The following is a 9,426-nucleotide window of genomic DNA, read 5'->3' on the forward strand; positions in this document are numbered from 1 at the left end:
CAGGCATTTTAAAGAGTTGGGTCGTCGGTGTGTTTCCCTTTACTCTGTATTTTAAAAAGAAAATGATCACAGTCTTCATCTCTTTGTCCCTTGTTTCATCCTCACGGCCTCCATCACTAGAGCTTGAAGGCTTCTCTGTCATGGCGATTTCCTTACTAGCACCTTTGGCTGTAGAGAGAAATAAATAAGATCTTTTTATTTTACGAAAATAGTTTCCTCATAAACTGTATGTGTGTACCTGCTTGGGAGCTACTGTGTAGGTGTTGAATGTAGAGTAGGTTGAGGAACACAGTGAATCCGATGCAGGATGAGATCATACTAACCAACAGGAAACTATGACAGCCTTTGCTGTGGATCAACTGAAGAAAGAAACACATTACACAGTGTACACCAGGGTTCCCCAAATAGTGGCCCGCGGGACAAATTTGGCCTGCGTGTGGTTGTATTTGGCCCGCAAGATTTCAATCATTATTGAACATAAGACTGAAACCAACAGGAAATCAGCTCTGAGTGATTTTAATTTTGGAAACCTGTTCCTAAGTATTACCACGCATAATAGAGAAACAAGTGATTGTATTAAAAAATGTAAGAAAAGTTTGAAATTATTCTCTTAGTAAAATATTATACATGTTTGGGCTTCTTTTGGTCACTTTGCAATCGACAAATGATTTGTCATTATTTTCTGGCACCCCAACCATCTGCTCAATAAAGAATCGTCCCGTGGCGGAATCTAGTCGATGATCCCTGGTATACACAGTCATAAAAAGCAGTCAAACACACGCCCTCCTGTGTTCCTTACCTGTCCTGTGAGAAGCTGCAGAACCATCTCTCCCGTACCAGCACTGGTCCTCAGGACTGTAGTGACAACCTGAGGCAGGGAGAGGAGACTATCTATATAATCTCAAATATAAGCATTCTTACTGTGTGTGTACCTTTATAGTTGACCATATATTCTGTGAGGGCCACCATGCAGGGGAACACACTGCTGATGAAGAGGCCCAACACACACGTCCCCATGAAGATGAACACATGGCTGGAGTACAGGATCAACAGCAGACACTGCACCACTATCATCCCCACTTGAAATAGAGGGAAGGGCAGGAGAGCAGGAGAGAGGTACAGATATTTATTTTGGTTATCATATGTTCATGCCCTTCTCTCTAAATACAGTTGTACGGAGGACATCAGAATATTTACCATGTGTAATATACCTCTAAATGCTTGTTTGACTTTATTTGAATTCAAACTGGGTTTCCTGCTCTTCACATTGTATGTGTATGTGTTGTACAAGTGTGCAATAAAGACCTCTATGTAACCACCTGACTGTTTTAAAATATACACCAATCTCAAATATCTGATCATCTCTCCAATAATGTCTTTCTCAGACGCGTCATATAAAGCCGTTTCACTTCTCACTTCAACACTCACACACTACTAGTTTACAAAAACAGAAGTGTGTCTGTACCAGGCTGACATTGATTAGTCATTGTTGTGTGTATCTGTATGACAGATATATAGATGCCAGTCTGCCCGCGGTGACAGATGCCCAGAACACACTGGTCGGATTGCCACACAAGATGGCTGGCTGAGAGAGGGAAGGAGACACTGCGTAGGTGTAAATGAATCCTGTGTAGGAACCCTGGGTTAAACAAACAGGAATTAGTAGGTTGACAGTGAGCAGTCGTGTGTGTGTGTGGCGAAGTTCAGTCTCACAATGATGCCGTCGGTGATGAAGAGCACGGCTCCACCCAGAATGTAGAGGAGGAAGTAAGAGGCGGGGCGATCCTTCATTTCACCATAGTTACAGCAGCCAAGCAAACCACAGTGACCTGGATTTACAGTACAGAATTACATGTTTAGTTCAGGGTTCTTCAACCCCAGGCCTGGACAGCTACAGAGTGTTCAGGCTTTTATTCCAGCCCAGCACTAGCCATGTTTTAGTTGGTGAGACGTTTGGAGTTGGGGCTGTAGTGTCTATGGGGTTCTACCCTGGCAGCTGTTGTGGATATTTTAGGGGGGGGGGGGGTCTTACATTGGGTTGGGTGAATGTGTGAGGTGTCTTACCCTGTGGTGGTGTGAGGGGAGTATTGTTAGACTTACCCCTGGGTTGGGTGAGAGGTGTCTTATCCCGTGGTGGTGTGAAGGGAGTATTGTTAGACTTGCCCTTGGGTTGGGTGAGAGGTGTCTTACCCTGGATGTTGTGGTCCTGTTCGTTCTTCTCTGAGTTTTTCTCCTTGTCCAGCAGATGAGGGCTTTGGTTGGAGCAGGGAAACAGCCGCTCAAGGTACATCAACAAATACACTGCTACAGGTACAGGCAGCTAGAGAAAGAACATACACAATTGAAAATATTAAATAAAAAAAGATGTGTTTATTTGTTATTTAAAAGAGCCATCTATCTCAGTGATCTATAGGAAGCTTGCCCCGCGGTACAATGTCCCTTTGTTTTGTTATTCAAATCGACCAACCACTACTGCTAACCTGCAGCTACTGTATCAACCACAGCTACAACACAACATTCTAACTGCTAACAAAGTGCTTATACACTTACATTAACAAAAATACATGATCCAGAATGAGTAGGAGATGTTGGTGGTGATGATGATGCCCTCTGTGTGGAGGTGGAAGTGGTGGGATACATTGTGCAGTGGGGTTGTCCCTTTGCCTGCCAGGGAGCTGCGAAGGTGATGGGGTCAGTGGAGGAGTTGGCTGTCATGCCCCCTGTTACGGATACAGTTATCCTGTGTGTGTGTGTATCCTGTGTGTGTGTTTCTTTTCTCTCCTTCTCCCCTCACAGGTGAAAATCATCACTCCCCAATCAGTCAACAATCAATCATCAATCAGAAGACACACCTCCTCATATTTCCTAAACCTATCACAGTTCCTTCCCCATGGTTTAAAAACCCCATCATTTGTTTGTTCTGGAGCTCAGCTCAGCTCAAGCTCAATCTCTCTGTAAATGCCATGTCTGTAGGTCTCTGTGTTTCACTCTCGCTTTGTGTCGTAACCTCTCTTTTGTTTAAGCACCTCATAGCACTTTGTCATCACCTGTGAGTATTGTTTTTGGTTATGGTGTTTGTGTTTGATTGCTGGTGGAAAAGGGGGAAACCAAGACAAGTCGCCCATGGGCATACACTACCCGTAGGTGAACTTTGTTAAATACACTAGTTAGAACTGGGCGGACCACCCACTGTATTTTGGTTAGTTAGTTAGCTGTTGTTAAAGTAGGCTAGTCTAGCTTAGGGGTGTTTTTGAATACTTATTGTTTCTTTCCTTGGGTCCAGCCCAGCCCCTTTTCCTGCTCCCCCCATTACCGTGTGTTTATAAATAAACCTAGAGTTTGACGGTAGATTTCAGTTGTCGTGCTTATTTCGTTCACACTTTTCCTTTGTCACAATAATAATTTGCATGAGTTATGTTACGAGTCTCATTACCATCCCCCCTAGACTGTCGGGCCAAAAGGGATTCGTAACATAAGTGGAGCCTCATCCGGGATCTGTCATAACTGACACCCATGCCGCTCATGTAGATTGTTGTAGTGGTATAGTTCAGTGTTGAGCGTCATAGCTGAAGTAGCATTAGTGTTTGCTATTTCCTTTGGCACTTGTGAAGTAGTGTAAAAATGACTACTTTTGATTTGAAATCTTTTTTGATAACCCTTCGTGGGAGGTTTTTGACAAATGTCGAGTTGATTTAATGACCTTGGCTGACCATTATTCAGTATCATTCCGCAGAGTTTAGTTAAGGCGGAGGTGAAACGGATAGTATTAAATGTATAGTTGGAAGAGCAGGTGCTTGTGTTACCGCTGCCTGAGCCTACTACCCCTGTAGCGGATGTTGCTGCTCCTGTAAGACCATTGGTGTCTGATAATGAGGGAGAGCTAAAACACCAGCCACATTGTCCCATTTGATCCACTCTCCCCACTGTCAAATGGTGATGCCAGGAGGGATGTCTGTTTAGCACAGTTCCAACTGGAGGTGGAAGAGAGAGCCCAAATTAGGCGAGAGACTCTCCAGTTGGAGATGTGTAAAATAGAGGCAGAAAAAGAACGAGAACAACGGCATTTAGAGATGTGTAAAATTGAGGCAGACAGAGAACAAAGGCAGTTGGAGTTCAAAATGCGCCAGATGGAACTTGAGGCAGAGACAGCGAGGCTAGCCTCCGGTCCCACTGTGCCTGTTTGTGAGCCGTCCTCACCTGCTGTGTCCTCAAACACGTTTGACATTAGTAGGCAGATTGCCTTAGTACCTTTGTTCAGAGAGTCAGAGGTTGACTCCTATTTTTGTGTATTTGAGCGTATAGCCGTAGCATTGAAAAATGGCCTGAAGAGGTTTGGTGCCTATTACTTCAGTGTAAATTAATGGTAAAGCCCAAGAGGTTTTGTCAGCGCTACCTCTGGAGGACAGTTTGAATTATGAAGTGGTCAAAGCTACTGTTCTTCGTGCCTATGAGCTTGTGCCTGAGGCATACCGACAGAGATTTAGGTCTCATAGAAAGTCTTCTAGTAAGACTTATGTGGAATTTGCTAGAGACAAGGGAAATCTGTTTGATAAATGGCATGCTGCTAGTAAGGTAACTGATTTCAACTCTCTCCTGGGAGTTAATCTTGTTGGAAGAGTTTAAAAATTGCTTACCCGAACGCATTGTAGTTTACCTAAACGAACAGAAAGTATCCACCCTGGCAGAAGCGTCTGTGTTGGCAGACGAGTTTGTGTTGACGCACAAGAGTGTGTTTTCGGCTCAAACTGAGAGTAGAGCTACTGAGTTTGCTACCTTTAGTCCTAGTCGGCCAGCAGTAGTATGTCAAGCACGCAGAAGAATGAGCGTCCATGTTTCTATTGTCATAAAGTAGGACATATGATTAATGATTGCTTCCTGCTTAAACGCAAACAAGGATGCCTCTTCGGTGCCAAGCCACCAACAGGTGTTGCTCTAATTCGTACGGTTGTGAGGTCTGCAACAAAACAGGTGCCTCAGGGTAACTGTAGTTTGAAAGTCTCAGTCCCCGACCGCAGTTATGAACCATTCATTTTCGAGGGGTTTGTGTCCTAACGAATGACGGTTGCGTCTCAGCGTCCGGTTAAAATCCTTAGAGATACTGGTGCGGGCGCAGTCGTTTATATTGTCTGATGTGTTGCCCTTATCTGATGATACATACTGTGGTTCCAGTGTGTTAGTGCAGGGTATTGAAATGGGTTTTGTCCCAGTGCCATTGCACTTTGTGAAAGTACACTCTGAGTTAATCAGTGGAATATTCAGAGTGGGGGTGCGCCCATGTTGCCAGTGAAAGGTGTGACCTTCATAATGGGTAACGATATTGCCGGAGGAAAGGTAGTACCCGTATTGGAAGTATTGGATAAAAGTGACCACTCTCTCGAATGAGCTGGCACAGAATTATCCACATGTGTTCCCCGCTTGTGCTGTCACTCATGCTCAGGCACGACAAGAGGGTGATGAGAGAGATTTGTCGAACACTGTTCTGTTCAAAGAGGTTGATCAAGAGGATGGATTGTGTGATCCCTCTGAGAAGCATGGACAGGTGCGCCCTGTTAATGCCAAGGTCTTGGCTATAACTGCATTCCCTGCACCTACCACCAGACGAGAGCTACGCCGCTTTTTAGGGATGGTTGGCTACTACCGTAGCTTCTGTAAAAATTTCTCTGCGGTAGTTGCTCCATTGACCGATTTGCTTAGTCCGGCTAGATCATTTGAGTGGTCCCCTGATTGTAAGAGAGCTTTTGAATCAGCGAAAGCACTCTTATGTAGTACACCTGTACTTGCTGCTCCTGATTTTGAACAACCGTTCAAACTTGAGGTAGATGCTAGTGCCAGAGGTGCTGGTGCTGTTCTACTGCAGCAGGACAAGAGTGGAGTGGATCATCCCGTTTGTTATTTTTCACGTAAATTGAATAAATGTCAAACAAACTATGCGACAATAGAACAAGAAGCTCTTGCTTTGTTGTTGGCTCTGCAATACTTTGAAGTATATATTGGTTCCAGTGCCCTACCCGTGATTGTATATACTGACCATAACCCCTTAGTTTTTCTCCACCGAATGTACAACAGAACCAGCGCCTTATGCGTTGGGCGCTGATTGTACAAAATTATAATTTGGAGATCCGCCACAAAAAGGGTTCTGATAATGTGTTGGCAGATGCTTTGTCTCGTGTGTGAAAATGATTTCTGCATGTTTTGCAAGGTTGTTGCTTTGTTGGGAGTATTAATTGAAATACTGTAGTCGCAACCCCTAGGGTTGCTCTTTTAAGGGTGGGAGTGTTACGGATACAGTTATCCTGTGTGTGTGTGTATCCTGTGTGTGTGTTTCTTTTCTCTCCTTCTCCCCTCACAGGTGAAAATCATCACTCCCCAATCAGTCAACAATCAATCATCAATCAGAAGACACACCTCCTCATATTTCCTAAACCTATCACAGTTCCTTCCCCATGGTTTAAAAACCCCATCATTTGTTTGTTCTGGAGCTCAGCTCAGCTCAAGCTCAATCTCTCTGTAAATGCCATGTCTGTAGGTCTCTGTGTTTCACTCTCGCTTTGTGTCGTAACCTCTCTTTTGTTTAAGCACCTCATGGCACTTTGTCATCACCTGTGAGTATTGTTTTTGGTTATGGTGTTTGTGTTTGATTGCTGGTGGAAAAGGGGAAACCAAGACAAGTCGCCCATGGGCATACACTACCCGTAGGTGAACTTTGTTAAATACACTAGTTAGAACTGGGCGGACCACCCACTGTATTTTTGGTTAGTTAGTTAGCTGTTGTTAAAGTAGGCTAGTCTAGCTTAGGGGTGTTTTTGAATACTTATTGTTTCTTTCCTTGGGTCCAGCTCAGCTCTTTTCCTGCTCCCCCATTACCGTGTTTATAAATAAACCTAGAGTTTGACGGTAGATTTCAGTTGTCGTGTTTATTTCATTCACACTTTTCCTTTGTCACAATAATAATTTGCATGAGTTATGTTACGAGTCTCATTACCATCCCCCTAGACTGTCGGGCCAAAAGGGATTCGTACACCCCCCAGGAACAAATCTCCCCTCAGGCAGGAAAGGGGTCTGCTACGAGGGGACCTCACCAACGCAATTCAGCCTTATGAAGAAATGCAGGACCTGAGGAGATAGGAGGGGAACATTTGTGATTAAAATACCATTGACCCCGCTCACTTTCTCCTCCCCTCCCCCTCTCTGACCTGTAGGAACACTGCTGAATCTTTCTGGTAGAGTTTCACCAGCTACTGGTTGGCAATAGTGTCAATCACCCCATTGCCGTGCCAGATATTGCCATGGCAACGCCAAGCATCAGCACATGGTGGCATAGTGGGATTATGGCAAAAACCACATCTCACGCCCTGTCATAAATTTAGTGAGAAGAGGACTCTCTTTTCCCCTCCAGTATTGGTGAAAGGAATGTCCTTTGTTAACAGACTGAATGGTCAGTGGGGGAACCAGAAAACAAATGTCATGCTGTTTTTTATTTTGATGTCATTAAAATGGACCTAAATACTGCAACTTGAAAGTATATCCCCTTTATCTGTAAAGTTTCCATCCAATACATTGTGCATATAATATGAAAAAGGATTAAAGCATTTTTGTTCAGAGACTCTTATACCGCCTAAAATCACATTCCTATCTACTATAAACTGCATATGTAAGTAGCTACACCCAATATGTCAGATACCCTGTCAGACTTGATAGAACTGCTCCCTTTGGCCAGAGGGTATAAAAGGATTGTCAATAGAAATAAACATTAGACCAGGAAACATGAGGCAGGAGCTACACATTTCAAATGGGTAAACTTTGAACCTCAACACAAGGTAAAGAAATACCTCACCTCTGAGACTGGAACATTGCCAGATGGCAGCTGCACGCAAAGTGGTCTGAATCCTGAACCCTGAACAATCAACACGAGGTGTAGGCGAGGATCTCAACTCCCAGACAATCACTGGCATTTATGATTAGCTGTCCTAAGTCAGATTTTAGGAAAGCGAAGAGGACCATTCTACAACGCTTCAAACCCTCCCATCCTATTACGAGTCTCAAACGGCAAAGAAATACATTCATGATTTCTTATTCCAAATGGGCACCGGTTTGTGTGCAAAGTATTTGATTAAATGTGAGAATCGTTCTAAAAATGTATCCACGATAAGTGTCCCTTTTTATCTCTCCCTCTCTTTCCCCTCTGTAACAAGTCATATTGTCAGTCCTAGACCTTCTCATGCATTAAGTGTGTATTTTATCCTGTTTTCTAATTTTAGTTAACTAGTAAATAAATAATCAAACCAATTGATGTAGTACCGAATCATGAGTAAGTCTGTGGTGTTTGCAGATGTATGAGGTTACGACTGTTCAGAATGATATAATAAGAGGTTCTGATTAATATGTTGACTGTTTTATGGATGTTATAGGTAAAGACCTTATAGAGTTTAATTCGAGATGGTACTCTTTAAATAACCTCTTCCATGATGCCCTAAATTTCTAATGAGTTAATTGTTACATCATTAATTTAAAAATTGGGTAACAATTAAACATAGTGGATTAAATTAATAAACAGTCATTAGATTAATGAAAGTAAAGTTACAACAAGGAAATTGAGCCCCCTTGTTGGCCCTCTCTCCACTCCTCGGACACATCTAGTCTCCCATCCAGGAAGTGACTGTGCCTAGGCCTGCTTAGCTTCCATCTCTGCATTAACCCAGGGCTAGAGGTAGGGTAGCTGAGGGTTTGTTTCTCCAGCTCTACTAGCGTGGGCAGTATTGTAGCAGGAATGTCCCCTTGACCCAATCCCCACTGATAAATGCTACAGTCGTACTTACCCTGTTTGTCAAGAGCTCTACCCCCGAGGCACCTAGTGTCCAGCAAGCCCTGCCTTATCTTCACCTCTGCCCTGCCAACTTTCCACTCTCTCTCGCTCTGTGAGCTGGTTTGAGAACTAATGTTCCATTAGACCGGGTCCCTAATAAACACAGCAAGTTGCAGTTAACACCAGAATGTACTATTTTTTTCTCCCTCTCTCCATTCCCAACACCAGAATATGTTCTCTCTCTCTACCCTCTCAATCGCGCTCTCTCTCCTTCCTGTTTCTCTCTACTCCCCTTCTCCCTCTGTTTTATGTTTTCTCTTCAGTGCTCAGCTCTGATACAGGTGTATGTGTAATTAAACCCCAGTCATGTGACAGTGGCACTAACTCAAAAAAAGTATCAGAGCAGAACGATTGGACTGGAGATCTGTGAATGTCACACAAGGATAGACAGACAAATTTGGTTCAAACAAACTTCATTGGTATGGGAACAATATTGTTCTTAGAGGGCAGTCATTTGTTATGTTCTGGGGTGGTGACAGAAGCAAAATACTCAACTTCCCAATTCATGAGCATCACTGGGACAAATTCACACTCAGCCTCCACAAGGCATTGCTGGCATTTTG

At 43.6% G+C, this 9,426-nt stretch overlaps 1 pseudogene; it reads right to left on the reverse strand.

Moving 5' to 3' along the window:
* Positions 1-238: 238 nt before the first annotated feature.
* LOC135538389 (major facilitator superfamily domain-containing protein 4A-like) lies at positions 239-2,683 on the reverse strand (annotated as a pseudogene).
* Positions 2,684-9,426: the final 6,743 nt, after the last annotated feature.

Source organism: Oncorhynchus masou, unplaced genomic scaffold, assembly GCF_036934945.1.
Source record: "Oncorhynchus masou masou isolate Uvic2021 unplaced genomic scaffold, UVic_Omas_1.1 unplaced_scaffold_9504, whole genome shotgun sequence".
In the NCBI taxonomy this organism is placed as follows: Eukaryota; Metazoa; Chordata; class Actinopteri; order Salmoniformes; family Salmonidae; genus Oncorhynchus; species Oncorhynchus masou.